At 34.5% G+C, this 9,869-nt stretch overlaps 1 pseudogene across 1 annotated transcript; it reads right to left on the reverse strand.

Annotated features, from left to right (window-relative positions):
* LOC143621354 (PGR5-like protein 1A, chloroplastic) lies at positions 1-2,962 on the reverse strand (annotated as a pseudogene). Its single transcript, XR_013151499.1, has 10 exons — positions 2,775-2,962; positions 2,250-2,365; positions 2,079-2,168; positions 1,878-1,985; positions 1,620-1,676; positions 1,264-1,340; positions 1,089-1,140; positions 891-1,001; positions 711-808; positions 1-95 (listed from the first exon to the last, which is right to left on the reverse strand). The product of XR_013151499.1 is annotated as a PGR5-like protein 1A, chloroplastic (transcript).
* Between the last annotated feature and the right edge of the window lie 6,907 nt (positions 2,963-9,869).

Genomic DNA, 9,869 nt, shown 5'->3' on the forward strand with positions numbered 1-9,869 from the left:
TGGAAATAGATTCATACCTTCCAACTTAAGCTTCACTTCCTTCTGGCAATGTTATCAAGCGGGTATCTTTATCAAACAGTAATGTTGTTTGACAGCTGGAATTAGAGAATCAAATGCAAAATTAATGTTTATGCAAAGGTAAGTTGCATCAACTGGATCAGGCAAACTGGTTAATGAGTCAAAATAAGTCATTTTTTAAGCTAACAAAACGGGGTATTTTTAATGTGGGTGAAAATGGGTGGGCAGGTTGGTTAACAGGTAAATGTGGGTAATTTTTATGCAGGTCAAAATGTGTTACTTTTTGATGGGGTGGGTAGGTTGGTTATCGGGTAAATATGGGTCACTTTTATGCCGGTCAAAATGGATCAATATTTCATGCGGCCATGCGGGTCAAATGGACTATTTTTTATACGGGTCAAAGTGGGTCATTTTTTAAAGCGGATCAAAATGGTCATTTTCTAACACGGGTCAGAACGAGTCACTTTTAGTGTGGATCAAAATGGGTCATTTTTAAATGCAGATCAAAATGGGTTAGTTTTTAATGCGGGTCAAAAAAACTGTTCAACACTTCCTGGCCCAATTTCTTTTACTTTAAAAGTTAACTAATGTAGGAACATGACTACACAAACTACAACATTCAGATAATAATCTAGTTTTTCTTTTAGATAAACAATATAAGTTGTAAAAGGTAATAGACTAACAGAACTTACTTTGCGCATTTGACATTATTGGTAGTACCCCCACTGGAAATAGACATTATTGTTCCAAAGAATGAAGTATTCTCTGTTCCACAATTTGGACAAACGCCCTGAAAAGGTAAACTCAGATATTAAATTAACGAAAGATTAATGTTAACTTGTAAGATCTAAAATACATCAACAACATGCTACCTTCAGTATCAAGAAATCCCTCACGATGACGTTGGTAAGTGTAAAAGATAACCATAATATGAATGGTATAGCCGCGAACCAAGTGAAGATGAAACTAAATGGCTCTGGAAGCTGATAATTTTTACAATAATTAAACTTATTAGAAACAAAGCATAAGTTCTTCAAAATGGAAAATGGAAATTGCAAAACAGCATGTACCTCCAAAAGGTATGTGATTTCAAACCCGGTAATGTCATCTAGGAAAAAGAATCTACAATACACAAACATATATAGAGTAACTAAAATGGAATGTTGGCATACTTATGACTTATGAGCCATGAAAGTAGGATAATAATAATGATAATAATCATAATAATAATAAAGCAAAACTTACAATCCTAATGCAACAACTGCAGCCGGGACATTTATGAGGAACATTTTGAGGTAATCAACAGTGAGATCGCTGTAAACCTACAACCAAATATGTTTATCAATAGCAGTTTAAGTTAGAATAATGCCAAAAAAAAAACAAACAAACTTTACATGAATTTTTTTTTCTTCACAAGGTTTCTACACTGGATTATATAAAAGCTAGGTTAACAATGCATACTAACTATAACACCATCAGTCTGTCATTGTAGTTACATGAAATGAATGCATAATCAAGTTTTAACACTCATACTTTTTTATGGGGTGTAACTTATATTTTTATTTTATTTATTTATAAGCAAGATTTTTAAAGGCACATACATTTCTACTGCGAAGACTGCATCTTGGACCCTCGGCCACTATGTCACTTCCATCTTTCTGAAAGCGTGATTAAAGAAATGAAGTCGCATGTTTGACATTACAAAATCAAACACAAAAGAAAGAATACAATCAACGGCATTTTTGAATGAGTTAATGTCAACGATATATCATAAGTGTCAACAATATACATGAAAAACAGAAGCATATGGTATTATTATATATTTGTAAGTATTAACAACAAAGTCATCATTTGCATACCTTTAATTGAATCTTCAATTGGTCAAACTCTTTATCACTCATAATCGGATTACCAGATACATAAGCCATTGAAGCTTCTAAAAACTTCTGTTCATCAGAGCCTGCAACGTACATAACACAGAGCAATCATATACATAGAAAAGTGGCTGACGTCTTAATATATAGGTAACATGAAAAACAAGTAAAGCTACACATACTTAGCATCACGCTGCTTCCTTCCCACATTAGTTCTTCCTTAAGATTATCAAACTCCTCATTTGACATTATAGCTTTACCTTCATAATAGAACGCCTAGAGAAAAAAACAGAATACGTTGTTGTTATATGCTAAAAGAAGTGGAAATGGAAAACTGAAAGGAGACGGGGGGTTTACTTGTAAAGCTTGAAGAAAATCTTGTTCCATTTCACCGATTGTCCTCTTCTTTCTTTCTAAACTGCAATAAGGCATTATATTGCTGTCAACAACTTCTTCATCTTCTTTCACTTGACCTGAACACAACACAAACACTCCGAATATTAATTTCACCACACATCGATACTCTTTTAATAAGATCAACATGACTACTAATCGAATAGTATTATCAGTTAGGGCGGTCGGGTGCTAATATTGTAATTAAATATATCTTATTATGTTATAATGTTTTAACGAGAATGATGGCAATCAATTCAGCCTTAATACTCTATTATTATAATAGAGTATTAATTAACACTCGACTGCCCTGGTTAATAAGACATATTTAATTACAATATTAGCACCCGAACGTCTATATAATAATGTAAGGAGATAATAACTGATATAGTCTAATAAATAGAAGCATAGCTTCTGAAATTAATCCATATATGTATATATAGATGAAAATGAAAGGCATATATATATATATATATATATATATATAACCTGGCTGATCAGTGGTTGCCCTAGGTGAAATAATAATCAATCTCCTTCGACTGGCAAACTCTGTTCCGATCAGCGAAATCGACCGCGTCTTGAAGCGATAAGAAGCAGGTAAAGTTAGACCAGCAGCAGATGGCCGTCTCAGTGAAGAATCGAGGAGAGGTTATGGTGAAGCTCAATTTGGATGCCATATTCGCCGCCGGTGGTGCAATTGAAATTGATAGTGAGAATTGAATTGGCGATTGGGTTCATTGTTGAGGAGTTTAATTTGGTAAAGGAATCGTAGAATTGGACAAATTGAGACAAGATAAGGAAGGTGAGGCTTAAATGTGTGGAGGGAGGAAATTCAGGACACAAATTATATGTTCATTTTTTATTTATTTTTAACTGGAATTGCCAGGTCAGCAGTGATTGTTGATTTCTGGTGACGTGGGACCCGCCACGTCAGCTTTCATGCTTTGTTGATAGTCCACGTGGGATATTACTCACGTTTACTACTTTTAGCAATGTTTTAAAGGTTAGGGTCAAGTTATTCTACAAAGGATAACAAAAATGATAAGTCTGAGAAGGCATAAATAATTGACATGTGTCAAGTGGAAACCAAAAGAAAAAGGGTATAGAGGTAGTTGTACACATTAATACTCTTCACATGCAAGGCACATCTTAATACCCCATCATTTTAGTACGTTTATAACTTTTTCGTATGATATTTTAAAAAAAAAATTCATCATAATAACAAGCGTTTTTTTATCTTTAATATGAGTATGATTTTTGTTATATAAAATTTAAAACAAAAATCACATCATTGTGTCTTTTCGCACACCATTGTGTCTTTTTTCGTCATTGTGTTTTTTCGCACACCATTGTGTCTTTTCGCTTATCATTGTGTCTTTTTTCGTCATTGTGTCTTTTCGCACACCATTGTGTCTTTTCGTTTATCGTTGTGTCTTTTCGCACACCATTGTGTCTTTTTAGTCATTGTGTCTTTTCGCACACCATTGTCGTTTTTCGCTTACCATTGTGTCTTTTTCGTCATTGTGTCTTTTTTCGTCATTGTGTCTTTTCGCACACCATTGTGTTTTTTCGCTTATCATGGTATCTTTTTTCGTCATTGTGTTTTTTCGCACACCATTGTGTATTTTCGCTTATCATTGTGTCTTTTTTCGTCATTGTGTTTTTTCGCACACCATTGTGTCTTTTCGCTTATCATTGTGTCTTTTTTCGTCATTGTGTTTTTTCATCATTGTGTCTTTCAACTCATCATTATGTTTTTTTAAATACTAATAACACTGTTGTGTAATAATAATATGTAAAAATAATGATAAAATAACAGCAAATTAACTTGAACCGTAAAACACAATGGTGAATACGTATAACACAATGACCTAAAACGTAAGACACAATGGTGAATACGTATAACACAATGACCTAAAACGTAAGATGCAATGATAAATACGTATAACACAATGACCTAAAGCATAAGACGCAATAGTGAATATGTATAGCACAATGACTTGAAACGTAAAACGCAATGGAAACAACATATTACACAATAACTTGAACATAATATACAATGAACGCAAATCTATGTTTCTCAAATTAAATGAATTTGTCATATGTCAATTCGAATAAAAGACAATGAACGTATTATACAATGACTAAAAGTTAATGACGAACAAAACGACACAATGATGTAATCTTTGTTTTAATTTTTGTCTTTAATATGAGTACCAGTTGAAAAATATAATGATCAAAATCTATAATACAATTCATGTGAAAACTCAACTAAAAGACACAATGCACAACAAAAAAACACAATTAAAAAAACTCATTAATTTTTTTTATTTTTATATAACAATATGATACTCATATTAAAGATAAAAAAACGCTTATTATTAGGTGAATTTTTTTTAAAAAAATAATGTCGTATGAAAAAATTATGGACATTTTAAAATGATGAAGGAATTGACATGTGTCTTGCATGTGCAGAGAGAAAGTCAACAAAAATGAGTTATTACCTTTATGCCCTTTTCATTAATTTTTATTTATTAAATTAATCTCAGTCATTCAAATCTAAGATCAATTGACTGGATTCTTTCTTACCCTTCTCATTTTTATTGTCCTTTATATTTTAACTTTACCCTTAAAGGTTAAGGGTGATTTTGGGTTCATATCAAACATGAATTAGTTACAGCGTATTTGAATCTATTTACTTTTGGACGGTTAACCTTGACATGAACAAATTTGTGAGTTTATGGTGGTAAAAATGGTAAAAAAACAATAATAATGATTATACATGAAGTCAGGTGTAGTGTACAAAAAGTCAAGTCACTAGTTTAACTTATAAGAGCTTTAGCTCATGTTTGATTCGTAGGTACTAACTTCTAGCACGGCTTATACTTGTTTTTAAAAGTCAGGTTGAGCTCGTGTTGACCCCTCTCGGGCTCTGAACATCCCTAGCATGGTTGAATATAATTGACTTCTTTCTTGTTATTCTATTTTTTTTTTCAATTCAAAACGGGCTAGCGACGCAGTTTGTTACCCATTTGCCTTCGTTTTGATATGATCACTACTTTCAGTTTGCGATGATTATTTATGAATTACAAATAGTGGTGGCACAACCGGTTTGTTGATCATATTTAACAATATTTTCCCCAGGATTCTCTAAAAACAATTGGTAGGAGCGCCTATTCTCAAAGGGCGAGTCTCAGGTCCAATCCCAATTTCCGGTAACAAAATTTCCCCCATATTTTTTTTTCTCTCTCTACAATGATACACGGTATGATTTAATTAATATCAAACAAGAACATCATTCATCAGCTAACTGGCTTAAAGCCTTAAACCCACCCCTAGGCCCCAACCTCTCCTTTGGTTTTGACACACTTGAACCATTCCCCTGCTAGACTACTACAACAAGCATGTTACATGGTTATTCAAATAAATAGATTTTTAAATTTTTAAATATCTGAATCCGAACCAAATATCTAAATAAGATTTAAGATTAATTGTTTTTTCAAATTTGGTTATAGTTAGGATTTTGTTTTTTCTGGTATTTTTAAACACCCGTAACATTTCATCAGCTAAACAGTTAAAAGAACATTTTTTCTTCAAAAAAAACTTAACTTCATAGCATTTAACATGTACAAAAATCTTTGTATCATTTGACTCGTACAAAAACCATTCTATCAATTATCTATACTAGGTTTAAACCCGTCGCGTTGCAGCGGCGATTTGACACAAATTCGGTTGCCAATTGTTAAGTTCATCGCATCACCTGCACTAAATCAAAAAATTATACGTGAACACCCAAAATAGTGTCAGCAAACATACAACTTATGAGAAATCGGCACATGTACAGTCAGATAGAAAAATAAATTAGTAAACGTATAGATTATGATACCCAAAATAATATAAATAAAACAACGTTTTTTCGGTTGGCAAATTACAAGATTTGTGACGAAAATTTGGTCGGCATCCATAGGTTCGTCACAACACTAAAAGTAAACCCAAAAAATACTTTCGAAAAATTGACATATTTAAAAAAAAAACACGGGTACAAACAAACACGGGTGTTGCAGCGGCCAGTCGACATACATTCCGGTAACGATTAGGTTTGTTATCGTACCAGAAGTAAACATAAAAAGTAATTTCATTATTGGCAAGGTTTGTTACGTACCAAAACTAAATAAACAATAACACGGGTGTTGCTGCGACGATGCGTTGTGTTGTTAGTTGGCGTAGCTTAAATTCGTTACGATACCAAAACTAAATCTAAAACTCAATTTTCTAAAATTATTATAGTTATAAAAAATCTAGATTGAAAGGCCTTTCAAAAATGTGATATCAAATTAAAAGAATAAATATAAAAAAATAAATAAATGATGCATATGAACAGCCAAAAGGATTAAAAAGAATTGATAGACAAAAATTAAATGATGCAGACAACGGTATTTGAACCCACGCACTTAACCACACAAAGAAGTTAGCAAAGCACACTTAAACCAACACATCATCACCAACAAAATTGTTAAATGATGAAACTAAAATCCTAAATATTAAAACAGTGGGTTTCTGAAAGAGTTGTGACTCCAAAATTTGATCTTTATCTATATATAATATATAGTAAATAAGAAATCTGGCGTCACAAAGGTAAGCTTCTGATTCTTTTGAATTTTGCATATAGTATATAATTGTGAAAAGCAGACATAGCCCTATTTCTAGCATGCTGGTCATCTTGTGGATGTGTATAAGTTTGATTGGAGTGTGTACCCACCCGGGTTCAATTCTCAGCAATCAAAAGAAGTATTATTCTTTTTTTTTTTTAGTTTATGAGTTGGTTGTTTATTTTGTTTACATATGATACTTTCTATTTAAACGTGTCTTTTATGATTTGGTGCTGACATCGTCAATACCAGTCGAGTTTACGTCAATTCACAACAACTATACATGCGTTTTTTAAGTTTTGTTTTGTTTTTTTAAATTGTCGATTTTCGCAGCGTATTTTGTTGTTTGTTTTTTTATTTGAAATATGTTAATTTTTTTGGTCGTTGGAGAATTTTAGTAATAATACCATTATGAACGTAACAGGTACCGTTCGACTCGCGACGACTCGGCGCCGCAACGCCTGGGTTTTACTGACCGGATAAACGTTTGTTGTGTAATATAAACTATACGTCTTTTCTGAGTGTTTATTAATTTATTTTTTTGCTTTAGTATCGATACTATAACAAATTCACTATATGCAAAAGTCAAAAGAATCAGAAGCTTACATTTGTGGCGCCAGATTTCTTATTTACTATATATAGATAATAGACTACTTCTCTTAATGTTTACTAATTTATTATTTTTTATGTTTTAGTGCCAATACCAAAACAAATTCAATCGATACCAATCCAATTTGTCTCGCTTTGATCATAAGTTGTATGTGTATCAATGTTATTTTGAACGTTTACGGATTTATGTTTTTGATTAAGTGTTGTTGCCATTCTAAAGACAATGTGACCGACTGAATTCACAACGGGTTTTTGGGGTTGGATAATCTATCAAATATTGATTAAGTGTGGAGAAGATAGGTTGACCGAATTCGCAGAGTTACGTCGTCGCCGCAACGGCGGGCTTACATCTAGTTATCTAATAGAAGTAAAACCCATGGTTGGCGCCGCAGACATTTTATTGGGCAAAGTGGCAACCTCTTATTGGGCCACATTAATTTGTATTTTTTTCGTTTAACGTAACCAATATATTAACCGAACTGGCGTAGACCTACCGCTTTGACGCTTGAGACCGACAACACTCAGGTTTTACCAACGTCTGAGTTTCACCGACCGAACCCACCTCATTGGTCCACGTCAATTTTTATATTTTTTTCATAACGACAACTGTAGGTTCCTAGCCGGATCTACACGGAAATATCTCGTTCTACGTAGGTGCGGAATCCCTACGTAAGACGATACGAGCGTAGAAGTGATATACGTTAAACACAAGCAAACACACGTTACAATACGCAAAAGACACGTTGTATTGCAACTAATAACACATGATTTCTCAATCACCAATTACACGTCCTGGAATCGTTAATACAAAAGAACCCGTAGCCTAACTTAAATACACTTCGACAACTTCGCCTAACATGCTAGGCGAAGTTGTCACTAACTTCGCTTAAACCACAAGTTCGCTTATGATGGGCGAACTTGTGAAACACATTAACTAACACATAACAAAACCAACTAACACAATTACAGACACTAGATACTGAACTACTGACATCATGTACCAACAGACTCCCCCTTGGCAGTAGCTTCATATCTCATCTTCAATCACGTGTCTCGTAATCCTAAAACTCTCGCATCTCCCGTCTTCAAGCATGAACGCCTTCTCGTACACAAACTGAAACTACTCTTTGGTATTTCTTGGCTTCTTCTTTCCAAGCAGGAATGTAAAATATCTTTTTCTCGTTCAGCACCTGCAAGTCTGCTTGAGACAAATTCACTAAGTGCATAGGATCATACACTCTCAGCAACTCTTGTTCATCTTCATCCTCCATCACTGCCTCAGCCGTTTCACTATCAACGTACCACCATTTCAGATCCTTTAGCACATCCTTGGGCATTTGTTTCATCGGCACTTCTTTTAAGCACCGGATCGGCTTATACTTCATTATCATCCAAGGCTTGCCATCAGCTCTCATTCCTCTGTCTTTATCCTTAACGAGCTTTCCTTTCTGCGGTTTCAACAGCACGAACTTTTTCTCCTTTATGCTTTCTTTCCAGACTATCTTTCCAATAATCCTAGTCATGTTATCATCACTCCTGTTTATCAACCCCAACTTGGCTAAGTCCTTCACTTCACACTCAGGCAAAGTATTCAACGACCTCAACAGTCTCTTGAAATACTGAACCCCATCATAACGTTTAATCACAAAGAGCCTCAACTGCTCATCATATAACCAGCAAATAATCCCCTTTTTAGATTCATCATACCCTTTGATGTTGTAACTTTTCTTGAACATAGTAGGGACCGTCGGTTTCTTAGTCTTTACGAACCACTGAGCATAGCCTTCTTTCCATTTTGGCTGCTCTTCCCATTCAGTCTCATCACATTCCGTATCTTGACCCAAATCTAACTTTTCAACTTCGGGAATTTCATGCTCAATGTTATCCTCCACAATCTCTCCTTCTTCAACCTCACTGTCAATCACAATACCAGCCCCAATCTTCTCAATCTCCTCAAACGGTAACACGTCGTCATCACTTGTAACATCATCATTCAACACCTCCTCAGCATCCACTACCACCACGTCATCACCCCTCGATCTGCCAGTTGCACCAGTTGACTCCCCCTGAGTTGTGGAAGTCCCAAGAGCTTGTTCAGTTCTTGGCAACTCTCCACCTGCATCTTTCGATGCATTGGGATCATCGTCTCGATCGTTTCTCTTCTTCGTCCTCAGCTCGTCACCCTTACAGCTCGTCTCCCCCATAGATGCCAAGAACTGTTTCAAGGCATCAAAAATTTTACCATGCTCAATCAGGAGGGACGACTGAATTTGATTCTCTACAACGAGGCGCTGAATAGCGTGAGTCTGGATCAGATTTACTCTTG

Source organism: Bidens hawaiensis, unplaced genomic scaffold, assembly GCF_021521415.1.
Source record: "Bidens hawaiensis isolate Kalapana, Puna unplaced genomic scaffold, B.hawaiensis_p1.1 tig00002839_1, whole genome shotgun sequence".
NCBI lineage: Eukaryota > Viridiplantae > Streptophyta > Magnoliopsida > Asterales > Asteraceae > Bidens > Bidens hawaiensis.